A 14,479-nucleotide genomic window follows, 5' to 3' on the forward strand; every position below is an offset into this window, starting at 1 on the left:
GTTTCTTCTTCTTCTATTGCATGTATGAAGTACTGTTTGTGCTATGTATTCTGTTTTTTAATCAATCACATGGAAGATTTAGAAGTATGGGATCTAATTACGGAGAGATTTACATGATTTGCTTGTTTCCGATTAAGTGTCATGTGAATGGGTTTCGTCATTAATTTGTGGAACATACACTAAAATGAAAAGTAACTTAATGCTATATACCTTATATTAGCATTAAGAAAATGTAATCTGATAATTGTGCACCCCTGGGTGGATATTCCTCACCCCATCATCTGTTGAATTTTAACGGGATTTCTGCCGTTTGGAAATTGGGCTTAATTTTATTTTTCCATAATTTCAATTACAAAAACCAAAAAGACAAAATACAAGTTTCAAAACATATAATTTCTCTTTCTTCTCTTTGCTTCTTTCCTTGACATTTTATTTTGTTTACCTATCCCCACGATCTCTCTTATCTTCTGCCATCTTCTGTGCATTTGTCTTTCCTTGGCTACCACGATCTTTCTTCACTGATGTGATGATTATCATTCCTTAGGTCACCTTTTTTTTTTATCAAATATATATAAAACAGCTCCAGCATCCAAGTACTAAAATGTCATCACCATTAACATAACCAAATACTTTGTTGATAATCTGGAAATGAATAACAATACCTTATCAACCTGATCGTTTTTGATGTTCTAAGAAAATTATTGATCACCCATTACTCAATATGACTTCATGTATCTAAAAACCCATGAATCTTATACATTCAAGTGACTAACCCAAGATGAGCTATTATTAACAAAATAAAAAATAAAAAAACTTTTGAAAATCTAAAATCAGATAAAAACTTGATAATAGATTACAGAATAGAGAGCTAAAAAAGTGAAAAGAGATGTTAATCAAAAATTAATATTTGATTTGTTAGTGGATTTTTGATTGATAGATATGTCATGTTTGATTCATTGGATGATGCATTAATCCACTCTGATTGATGGGGAAATTTATAATCATGCAATACTGATTATTTATGTTGCAGCATATGTTTAATTAACCAAGGAAACAAGAGGAGAGGGATGCTTAAGAACTCGAAAATGAGATACATAAGGATAAAAAAGATGAGTCATGAGATATTATAGATTTGATATAAAAAGTAGTTAATAAATATTAAAAACCAAATATGTATTCCGCCAATTTGGGCTCCTAATAAAAAGGGGAGGAATGTGCAACCCGGTTAAGCTGGGGTGCAAAAAGTCAGACTCTTTTCCGAGCCCATTGTATTTTAGAATAAATTGTGTCTTTTGTTGTAGAAAATGAGGGTTTAATTAAAAGAAAGAGGGTTTTCAGTTCTTTGAAGAGAGAAAAAGGAGGGAAGAAAAATGGTTTCAGTATGGTATCATTTCGATTAATAGATCCGAAAGAAGAAGAATTAGAGAATGATCAAAACCTTAAAGAAGTCTGCGACGATGGAGGATCAGAAGCTATGGTTTCTTCTTCTAAAGATGCTAAACCAACTGACTACTGTGGTGATTTTTCTTATCATCTGTGATTATACGTTAGATTGAGGTCTTTTAGGAGAGTGCTTAAAATCTGTGTTCGTTCATTGTTGTCTGGTCTTAATATGACGAATTTGTTTATATGCGCTAACTTTTTTTTCTTCTATTGGATGGATGGTATGACTAAAAGATGCCTACAATATTAAACCGCAAGTATACGGTGTCTACAATGTAAAACACAGTATCTCTCCCATAGGGACTTTGCTGGTGCAAAGTTAAATTCAATTCTTGCTGTACTGATTTAGATCAAACAGAGAGTTTTTGTCGATACGACGAAATGCTTGTTATAAGAATTAAACAAGAGAACAAAAATGTAAATAAAATAAATTATTAAACACTTGATAAGAGGGCACTAGAGCTATCAAATCCACCATATAACATTCCCTAGGAATTTCAGTTAATGAAACTATTCTTGTCCTTATAATAGACAACGGTGGAGATTCAAGTCTGCCGCATATCTAAGATTCTCTTCACATGGATAATTTAACGTCAACTATGGCGTTAATCCCTAGCATTAACTTTCTTATTACAGCACAACCAATCACAGATTAACAATAGACAATTAAGCATGAGTTGATGCTACAACTTATAAGTATTCTAACTACCTAGGATGCTTGACATTCTAAGGGAAAGTTATGGATTGTAGCACAAGATTAAGTCTATCCATAATCATTTCAGCACAACAAGAACAATAACACCAACATGAATAACCTAACAGTATATTAAGGGCTTCATCTAAGCCCTAACTTATAAACTTAGAACATAGCAGAAACATGAGACATATGAAATCCAAAGATAGATAAAATCATTCATGCACATTTCTTTGTTCAACTGATTTCTACCAAGAACAGTTTTTGAGAAGATAGGTAACAATTGAGTTTCTGCTTATGATCCTTCTCATTTTGATGATTAAGTTACATAACAACAACTCCTATTTATACATCAATTTCTCCCAAAATTGGGTTCAATTTGTAAACACATACACTGAAATCTAGGGATTGAGATGTTAATCACTCACCATAACAACTGATTTGCACTCCATTGCAGTCAACCACTTCATTATCATCATAACCATGCTGTTGTTGAGGGAGTTTCAGAGTTGTATTCAGACCTTAGGTTTTCAGTTCCTACCCCAACGACTTTCAACCTATTTCTTCACTTTTACACAAATGGATACGGAAGAGTAGGTAAAGATGAAGAAACTGGGTGATTGACATTAGAGAGAACAGAGGAGGTAAGGGTGGCGTACGGATGGTATAAGAGTGAGATGGAGAGACCGGTGGTGTATGGTCTTGACAGTTGAGAGATAGAGAGGTGGTGTCGATGGTTTGAGAGGATAAGATTTTCTGCTTTTGGAAGTGAGAAGAGAAAAGGTAAATGGGGATTTACTTGGTTGTTAGGCATGTCTAGCTCGTTTAGATGTTCATGGGTAACATCTGTTGACTTCTTTGTATTCAAACATGACTAGGAACACTTTGGACCATTGATCAAATTTGATTTTATTTCTAATTCTTGACCACAAATGTTGTTCCGTTGACTTTGGTAAGTTCAGTTCAGCACATGCTCAGCTAACATCTCCCTAGTGTAGCGGTTCGACATTCCCACTTCCTCTTACGCCCCCTTTTGCAGTTTCGTTCACCTCTTGTTCACCATTTACTCAACCACCTAAAACACAACACTAAAAGAGTTTATTTCGACAAAATCACCCATTAAAGGAGATGTGCCCATGATACAAGATTTGTCGCAAAATAGAACATGAAGACATTAAAGATGTGATAAAAGACAACAAAAAGATCTAGAAATATTCATTATTAGGCATCGATCACACCCCCAAACCTGAATTTTGCTCGACCTTGAGTAAACAAAAGAAAACTAAGAAAATCCTACCTACACCACTGTCGCTGGTCTCTGGATTGCATTTAGCGAATTCAATAAACCTTTTAAACCACAAAGTGTCCCTAGTGGACGAGTTGAAGTCTCGTGAGGGCTTGCTTAGAACATACTCACAAAGTTCTAGGTCAAAAGACAGCTCACCTTGAACGAAATGTTTCACCTGCAATTCTGAGATTAGTTCACTACAAAATGGACATGTCAATCTAGATTTCAAAGGTACAAGTGACACACACTCATTCCAGCATAAAAAATATTTTGAAATCCAAAAGTTAGAATAGTTAACATGTGATAAGAGTGTAAGGTTTAATTCTATCGTGAGCATGCATAACAAATGATTTATCAACCTAAGTCATGACTGCCAATACTAAGAGATAGTTGAACCGATTCAAAGGCAAGCCTGCTACACCCCACTATGGTTATTACAAGACTATTTACAATACAAATGCAAAGACTAATTACAACACATGCATTGAATGACTTTTGACAACTTTGAAACAAGAAGTAAACAAATACTGACTTTATGGAACAAAAGATAACAAGTTGTCTTATCAATTCTTTTCTTTTCATTTCATTTTTTTTCTTCTTTTTTAGATGCAAGAGTTACGAAGACAAGATAATACAACAGACTTTACAACGACTTTTCATAAAACCAAAAGATATATTACAATAACATTATAACAAGAGGAAACATCGGTATTCTAGTTGACTGGCAGTCTACCGGATTATAAAAATCAGACGCTATACATGCTTGATATACCGTGTAAGTGCAAGTTCAGATCACATGTTCAAAAAGTTTCAAAAAAATGTAAATCAAACTCACATGTTGTAGTGCTAGAATCTGGAAGATATCAAACTTGTACCTCATCATCTAGATCGAGAACCCTAACATATAAGCGCAAGCATCACATATCAAGGCAGATGAGCTCACTTATTTATTTATTTATTATTATTATTTTATTTTATTTTTAGATATTTACAAGTTCTAACATGTTCACTACAAAGTTCATGGGTTCTAACATATCTGATTACTACCTAAGTTCATGTGGTCTACCTACACCCCCAACCTAAACTAAACAGTGTCCTCAATGTTCAAAAAGAGCCAAAAAGTTGTAATCATACCAGGAAGACCATGTAGAGTAGAGATAGGGAGAGAGTTTACCAGCTAAACTACATGATGCTACCAGCTTATGCTACAAGACAATGATGCAAAACTTTACTAACAAAAAGGACTGAAAGAATGCAGGTATGTGACTGAAATTAGAGTTACAGCTAAGATGCAGATGATAGCAAACTATAAAGCAAAAGATAAAAGATGACCTAATATGCGAGATAAAACACAGGATTATTATTATCTTACAAGACAATGATGCTGGAATGAGAATATAATTAAAACCGAATGCAAGTAAACCAAAACAAAAGGAATGGAAGATGAAGATATGAACTTGATTGCAGAATGGTTGAAGTTTAAAAACTACACCTAATACTAACAACAGGATACAGTCTACTAACACATATATACAAACAATATATTTAAAATCAGTAAGGCTACACTACATATTCAACTACACCGCTACCGAGTCTCCGGCAGCGGCGCCAAAAACTTGATAGGACTAAAAGATACCTACAATATTAAACCGCAAGTATATGGTATCTACAATGTAAAACACCATACGTACGGATCGTTCCCACAGAGACTTGGATAGTGCAAAGTTAAATTCAAGTCTTGGTATACTGATTTAGATCAAACAGGGAGTTTTTGTCGCTATGACGAAACGCTTGTAATAAGAATTAAACTAGAGAACATAAATGTAAATAAAATAAATGGTTAAACACCGATAAGAGGGCACAGTATCTCTCCCACAGGGACTTGGCTGGTGCAAAGTTAAATTCAATTCTTGCTATACTGATTTAGATCAAACAAAGAGTTTTTGTCGATACGACGAAATGCTTGTTATAAGAATTAAACAAGAGAACAAAAATTTAAATAAAATAAATGATTAAACACTTGATAAGAGGGCACTAGAGATATCAAATCCACCATATAACATTCCCTAGGAATTTCAGCTAATGAAACTGTTCTGGTCCTTATAATAGACAACGATGGAGATTCAAGTCTTCCGCATATCTACGGTTCTCTTCACATGGATAATTTAACGTCACCTATGGTGTTAATCCTTAGCATTAGCTGTCTTATTACAGCACAACCAATCACATACTAACAATAGAAAATTAAGCATGAGTTGATGCTACAACTTATAAGTATTCTATCCTTAATCATTTCAGCACAACAAGAATAATAACACCAACATGAATAACCTAACAGTACATTAAGGACTTCATCTAAGCCCTAACTTATAAACTTAGAACAATCATTCATGCAAATTTCTTTGTTCAACTGATTTCTACCAAGAACAGTTTTTGAGAAGATGGGTTACAATTGATTTTCTGCTTATGATCCTTCTCACTTCAATGATTAAGTTACATAACAACAACCCCTATTTATACATCAATTTCTCCCAAAATTAGGTTCATTTTGTCAATACATACACTGAAATCTAGGGATTGAGATGTCAAAAACTCACCATAACAACTGATTTGCACTCCATTGCGTTCAACCACTTCATTATTATCATAGCCATGCTGTTGTTGAGGGAGTTTCAGAGTTGTATTCAGACCTTAGGTTTTCAGTTCCTAACCCAACGACTTTCAACCTATTTCTTCACTTTTACACAAATGGCTACGGAAGAGTAGGTAAAGATGAAGAAATTGGGTGATTGACATTAGAGTGAACAGAGGAGGTAAGGGTGGCGTACGAATGATATAGGAGTGAGATCGAGAGATCGGCGGTGTATGGTCTTGACAGTTGAGAGATAGAGAGGTGGTGTCGATGGTTTGAGAGGATAAGATTTTCTGATTTTGGAAATGAGAAGAGAAAAGGTAAATGGGAATTTACTTGGTTCTTAGGCATGTCTAGCTCGTTTAGATGTTCACCGGTGAGATCTGTTGACTTCTTTGTCTTCAAACATGACTAGGAACACTTTGGACCATTGATCAAATTTGATTTTATTTGTAATTCTTGACCAAAAATGTTGTTCCGTTGACTTTGGTAAGTTCAGTTCTCTACATGCTCAGCTAACAGCTCCCTAGTGTAGCGGTGCGATATTCCCACTTCCTTTTACGCTCCCTTTTGCAGTTTCGTTCACCTCTTGTTCCCCATTTACTCAACCACCTAAAACACAACACAAAAATAGATTATTTCGACAAAATCTCCCATTAAAGGAGATGTTCTCATGATACAAGATTTGTCGCAAAATAGAACATGAAGAAATTAAAGATGTGATAAAAGGCAACAAAAAGATCTAGAAATATGCATTATTAGACACCGATCAATGGATTTACTACAACATCGATTAATGTCATTTATTCTTCTTCTATTGCATCTTTGAAGTATTGTTTGTCCCATGTATTCTTTTTTTTAGTTAATCCTATGGAAGAAATAGGAGTATGGGATCTAATTACGTAGATATTTACATGATTTGATTGTTTTTGATTTAGTATCATGTGAATGGGTTTCATCAATGATGTGTGGAACATACACTAAAATGAAAAGTAAATTAATGATATATACCTTATATTAGCATTAAGAAAAAGTAATCTGATAATTGTGCACCCGTGGGTGGAAATTCCTCCCCTCATCATCTGTTGAATTTTAACAAGATTTCTGCCTTTTGAAAATTGGGCTTAATTTTATTTCTCCATAATTTCAGTTACAAAAACCAAAAAGACAAAATACAAGTTTCAAAACATATAATTTCTCTTTGATTCTTTCCTTAACATTTTATTTTGTTTACCTATCCCCCCACGATCTCTCTTATCTTCTTCCATCTTCTATGCATTTGTCTTTCCCTTTCTACCACGATCTTTCTTCACTGGAAAATTGATAAAACTAAATGATTGTTTAATTGAACTGTTTAAAGATACATTTGTGATTAAAAAAGACACTGGCAAGTGTGAACTCAACATAGAGGATTTGCAAAATGTTGCGGCGGTGGGTAGAGTGTACAAAGGAGATTACATCTTCGAATCGGAGCCACCACGGAAACAAAAACGGTCATCCTTAGCTAGTGATTCTAAAAATTACATGGTATAATATTATCTGGTCAAATTTTAGTCTTTTTAATTAATTTTATTTATGGGTTTCCCATTGTTAATGCTTAATGTTTCATTGGTTTAGTGGTTAAACCAGATGAATACTCCATTGAAGGATGCGGATCAAGAGATTGCTGATATTCTTGCTTCGGAGAAAGCTAAACAGTGGCAGGTAAGTACCAAGAAAATATCATCAAGCTTAGAACAGTGGTTGTATTTTTTGGTTTGTGATTATGTGTCTATTATTAGTGTTCGATATTGGTTATGAAAATCTTTGAATTGTTTCAACTCTTTGTTTGATGGGAGATGTTTTCGAGAATGGGATGTTTCAGTTTTGAGTTGTTTTGGTATAGCATTGAGATTGAGTATCAACTTCATGTTTTCTTAAAAGTTAGAACTGAACTCCCATTGTGTTTAGGAACTTCCACTTTTAAGTGGGGGTTTCTTTTCAGTAACCCGGTTCAATTGTAGTTGGAATAATGGATTTGAATTCAAGTCAACATGACACCACATGTTTGTACAACAAGTAGAATTTAGAACCACTGTTCTACACATTCAACAATTAATGACACGAAGATTTTGAAATATAAAAATCTTTTTTCTTTTCTTTTTGAAATATACAAAGCGAAGACGAAAAAAAGATCTCAGGTTTCATCAAGCTCTCTTGCCGGAGACAATGTTGAGGAACCTGAAAGTGATGATGGTGATAATGATGGTTGTCCTAGTCGTGTTAAGAATTCTAAAATTTTAGCTAAGAATACCCGGAAAAAAAAGTAGATCTTAATGTGTTGTTCTATGTGTTGGATTATGTTTTTTTTAAAGTTTCTTTCGGATTATGTTGTTTTAAATACTTGTTTTGGATTATAACTTCATAAGTTTATGGGTTATAAATGTATTTTGAGTTATTTTTATTACTTGATTATCAAACGACTGTATCTTGGAAAATTAAACTGCTGAATTTTCCATAATAATCGGAGGATAAAATATCATGAATATCTACCGATTCTGGTTAATGGGGAGTCAATTTACATAACGATTACTGTCATTGGGATTTTACAGTTCTTTTGTACCAAAAAAACCTTATAATCGGAAACACATTAAGCTCGTTTACTACCGATTCTAGGTAATCGGTAGTAAGGTTAACTTCATAAACTACCGATTTCTCTGAGCCAAAATCCAAATTTTGTCTAACTTAATAATTGGAAGTTCGGTGAACTAAATTGCCAACCGATTATTGTAGTGCCAAATTTCGAAAAAAATAGAGATTTTGGGTAAATCCAAATTTGGGGCAACTTCATAATCGGAATTTAGGTTAACATAATAAAATACCGATTGTAGTGCCAAATTTCGAAAAAAATAGAGATTTTGGGCAAATCCAAATTTGGGGCAACTTCATAATCGAAATTTAGGTTAACATAATGAACTACCGATTATTGTAGTTCTAAAATTCAAAAATTAATGATTTTAGTAAAATCAAAATTTGGGGCGACTTCATAATTGGAATTTAGTTGAACATACTAACCTACCTATTATTGTAGTTCCAAAATTCGAAAAATTCTTGATTTTGGAAAAAATCATATTGGGGCAACTTAATAATCGGAAGATATTATTATTTACTTTGTCCAATTATGTAATCGGTCATCTAAAATGAATCCGTAACTTCCATTCGTCGGAATAAATACGAGCTCATACAGAATATACTCCATACACTCGTGTTACAATTCAAAAAAACACATTTCCTGCATAAAGAAAGACCATAATCGGAAAATAATTTAAGTTATCTTATCTTCCGATTATGTTAATTGCAAAATTCAAAAAAGAAGGATTTTATCAAAATCTCATTTTGGGGCCTCTTTCTAATTGGAAGATAAGTTAATTCCAATAATTTACGATTTAAAAAAAATGGAATCTTTTTAATTTTATGTACTTCTGATTATAACCATTACATAAAGTTCAACATACCTTAACATTTCTGATACGATTAAAAGCACCTAAATCCATACTATCACAATCACTTAAAAGTCTTAAAAAAATCATAAATTGTCTCTCTTGATTTTGTAACATCCTTCATGTTCAAATCGTTTCTCGTAGAGGGACACGTACCGGTGATCAACAAGGTTTCTGTGAAATTACAAATGCGTAATAAGTTAGTACTAACTGATGTTTATTTGAGTCAGAATTACTAAGGTACTTACTCGTCGTTCATAGTCCACCAAGGAAAAGCGTTCCTAACAAAATGTTCCTCATCTTCAAGTTTGTCGATCTCCTTATCGATCGTCTTCATTCTTCTCTTAATGTCATCGAATGATCTTCCAATTCGATTACCATCTAACACCCCAAATACCATTAAAATACGGTTCCATAACTGCTATTCGGATTTCGATTTGTGAAGCGAGTGATTACGATCATGAGTTGTTACCACAACCCATGCTCTATAAATAGCACAATCTTCTTCTTGGGCAAAAGGAATAGTCATTTTTTTCTTCAAATGAGGAATGTTTTAAAATTTGAATTGAATAGAGGTGGAGAGTTTGGTGCAAATGGGTTGTTAGAGATGGGTTTCCTTAAATAGATTTAAACTCCAACGGCTTTTTTTTCAAGAAAAAACTAGCCATGCCTCGAAAAAGACACACAGTCGATAAATAATAAGGAATATTTACTATCGATTATATGTGTTGAAGGAAACTCTGATGACAAAAACGCAAATAATAGGAACTCTGTTAAAATAACTTTGTATCGATTGTACAATCGGTAGATACACGTGATATATTTTCTACCGATTGTAGTTATTTCAAAATAACAAAACTTTAAAACTACATATGTACACATTAACTACCGATTATACTAATTTCTCCCGATTACATAAATAAACTACCAATTATCCTAATTATCTATCGATTATAAAGGATATATTAACCATTTCAAAAAATCGAAGATAAGAAATGGCTATATTTTAATTTTGTGTGATTTTTATTTGTCTTATTAGTCGCCTCTAATTTTTTGGTGTCCCCCTGAAAATGCTTAGTTAGATTTATATCTTGCTTGACAGACGCACACGATATTTTGTCATTCCACATTCAACAGAAACGCACCCCCAAGATTCCGTTAAATTTCGGGACACGTGTCACATTGGTAGGAAGAGAAGGGGAAATTGGCCGGTATAAAAAAGGAAAGTTTAGCTAAAGTTATTGGAAAGGAGGATCAGAGAAGCTGAGTGAATATGAGCTCGATTGCCGGTTATTTTCCATTGTTTTTTTCTTCTAATTAATCAATTCAGCTCGATAGATTTCTTGCTCATACAGGACCAAATCGTCCTTTTAACTTGTTTAGCTGTACTTAGAGTTTTAGACAAACAATACGTAAAATATATTAATCAAAAAACAAAATTGCATAAAGGTTAAAACTAACCCATCATTTCGTTCACAATTAATCAAGAATTGTAATCAAAGAACATTCAGCCATAGTATTTAATAAAAAATAATATAAACTACAATGCGCATTTAACTCATTACTAATTAAAAAGACCAAAATCAACAATTCGTGGGTAAAAAAGACATTTAGGTTTTGATACTGTTTAAATGGACAAAGATCTTAAAATAGCCAGGATGTAAACAGTTTCATCATACCCATTTTCAAATACCTTTTCTTATTTTTAATTTACATCAGGATACATCCAGTTTCATCCTCGCTATTTTTTAAGTTTAAGACGGGATGAATCCAGTTTCATCCTTGCTATCTTTTTTTCGTCCATTTCACCCGTAATAATTTGTACTCGTACATTAGAACCATGTTTTAAAAATATTTGGACAAATGACCCATCTTCCGAATTTAAAACCGGTATTCCAATAAATTGACTCCAACCCCCCTCTCATTTAACCCGTTATATATTTCAGTCTAATCAATTGAAAAATAAACCTACACCCAACCAAGTTCAAAAAATGATTTTGGAGTTTACTCATTTCCATCATTTAACTTGAAAGCATCAATTTCCTCCACCATTTCATTGCTAATACAAACGAACTTCTTTATTTAATATCTTAGCATGCGATATGTACATCATTTCATGGTACACGTATTGTTGTCGCAGACGTATAAGGGGTTTGTTATACTTCGAAAAAAAAATCCATTTTAGATAGAAACGAAACAAGATTTGCACTCACTAAAATATTAATATTATGCTTCAAAATAAAATAAACTGATGTCATACCCTTAGCACAAATATTGTCTACCCCGTACTCTCTTACATGAAAACAAATTAAAAGATTACAGTTTCCTAATTCAAGATAGTAGGTGAAAAGTTTACATGTATTTGATTCCCATCAGCAGCTGCCCATGAGAGAACTGGGACTTAACATTATCACGTAATTCTCCGTTAGTTTTGAAGTTGTACTTTTCTTGGAAGATGCGCCAGTTTCTTTCGGTCCGCAACGTCCAAATAATAATTTCTGGAATTAGGTTCCAGGGCACCTTCCCAAAATTGTCAGAAATATAGTTGTTTGGCCAAGATAGAGCTAAATCATGGATCGAGCTAGGAAACATCCATGCCCGATCTTAATTTGTTTGGAGTTAGAGCAGCCCAAACAACAAGGATGCTAATGGGTGGTGGGGGTGGGGGGTGTCAATTTGCTTGGGCTATTTTGTCATATTTGTATTTTGGAACACCCCCAAGCAATTTGCTATCCCTATTAGCAATTTTGCCAAACAGTAAGAGAAACTTTACAATGGATAAGAATATGATTCCGGGATTCAGTACTATCACCATAGAGAATGCATTAATTATCTATGTGCATACCTTTTCGATGTAGCATATCTATTGAGTTGAGCTTCGCATGGATAACACACCACGTCAAGAAATTAACTTTAGGAAGAATGCACGCTTTCCAATAAATTTCCAAGGGAAATTATCCACACCCTCATCTGCAATCAATTTTGCACACATAGATTTGAAAGAAAAAACTCCAGAAAAATCAAGGGCCCATTGTCTAGGAGGGGTAGAGCCAGTGGCGGAACTAGGATTTGAGACTTGGGGTGGCTTAAAAAAGAATTGCGCACATGTAAAAAAAGGGAAAAAGTTACCTTCTATCTTCTATTTTTCGGACAATTGAATCTTGCCTTCCCCTGACTCTGGATAGCAGCTCCCTAACTTCCACCCCTTCAGGTATGCCTTCTTCTATTCAAGCTCTTCGGGTGCGCAATTTTTCGGGTTCAATTATCTCAACAACTACTTCATATATTGAGCTCAGTATTTCGAGCAACACTTTGCGATCCATCTGCTTTGGATATAGGGCTGTAAAATGCTTTCAATCTTCGTCGTTTGGATAGTTGACGATGAGTCGGCAGCGTACCTTGGGTACCTATAACAGAAATTGATTCAATTACTTTGCGATGCACATTAACATTACGGAAGCAAGAAGGAAATTGATTAAAAATAAGGAAACAAAAAAGGCATAAAATTAGACCCTAAAATATCAGAATTAGGAGAGCGACTGCAAGCATATTTTAAATCCTAGTTCCTTATCATTCCTTGCAACTTACTAGGCTTTCGTACGAGTCTAGATCCTAAATCACTTTACTGTTCATACTTAAGGCTAGAAAAGAATTTAGAATTTAACCTGATAAGAGATGAAAAGAATTAAGGATATGCACCAAGGTTGAACCTCTTCCTTCCCCGGTCAATGTATAACAAAAAGTCATTGGGGAATTTGAACAAATAGTATATGAGCATAAAAATAAGTTAAGTTAATGGGTTATTTGGTGTTTGGTACTTACATTTTGTCCAATGTTAGTGTTTAGTCTAACTTTTGTCCAACTTAGAATTTGATACTTGGAAATGACGTTGACCCGCGTTGACCCGGTTAAATCTTGACTTCTCTTTACAAATTATTAAAAGAATTATATAAAATTAAATTACTAAACGAATTTACAATCATACCCACCACTTTATTAAAATTTACATTGCATAATAATTAGGAAAGTGTGAACACATCTTTTCTTCCTTCTCCAAACACTTCGCCGCCGCCGCTCTATCACTACCACTGCGAACTTCATACCCACCGCAAACTTCATACCTGAGTTTTAACATATGACCACCACTACAACTACTTTCCACCTACAGAATAAAATAAAACCAACCATTGATAAAACAGCTAAAAAGCCAAATGAAAAAGTAAAAAACAAGAAACTTTCACCTTAATGTTAAACCCAACAATCCAGTTAATAACTCCATCAACAAAATGAGGGAAAAAATATAAAGTTCGATAATTACTATCAGAGAGTTGCATAAATCCATTCAATACTCCGTTCCATATCATTTCTAATTCTAATGATGAAACTAAAAATTACTATTATAGATTCAAAAGCATATTATCTTGAAAAATCTAAAAATTTGTAGCGAATTCTATTTTTTTCTGAATCATCAATCTCTTCAAGAAATATTCACTATACCCTTCTTCAACCCAGTTAGATTTGTGAATCTGCAACAAGAACCAATCGTTCCATGTCTCATCAAAATCAGAAATTGAAACCCTGATAAAATCACAACTGAAATCTAAACCGAAACCCTCATCTACACGATACTGGCATGAATTCAAATGGAAACCCAAAAATAATCGAATCCCTAATTAAAGTTTTCATTTGACCCGTCAATTCTTCAAAACAACGAAACTCTAACTGAACGCAAATTGCACATTTACTAAATTAAACTCTAGATTTTAAATCTCCGCAACAATGGTTTTCTTTATCATTTGATACAGGTAAATCAACTCTTGATACGTTTATGCATTGGTTTCAATGAAAATAAAGAAACAATGGAGGTTCTTCTATGGAGCGGAGACGAAGTAGCAGGGAGATAATAGAGGAGAAGAACTTGTTGTGAATAAGAGAGAAGAGAA

This window comes from Papaver somniferum, unplaced genomic scaffold, assembly GCF_003573695.1.
Source record: "Papaver somniferum cultivar HN1 unplaced genomic scaffold, ASM357369v1 unplaced-scaffold_6, whole genome shotgun sequence".
NCBI classification, from domain to species: Eukaryota; Viridiplantae; Streptophyta; class Magnoliopsida; order Ranunculales; family Papaveraceae; genus Papaver; species Papaver somniferum.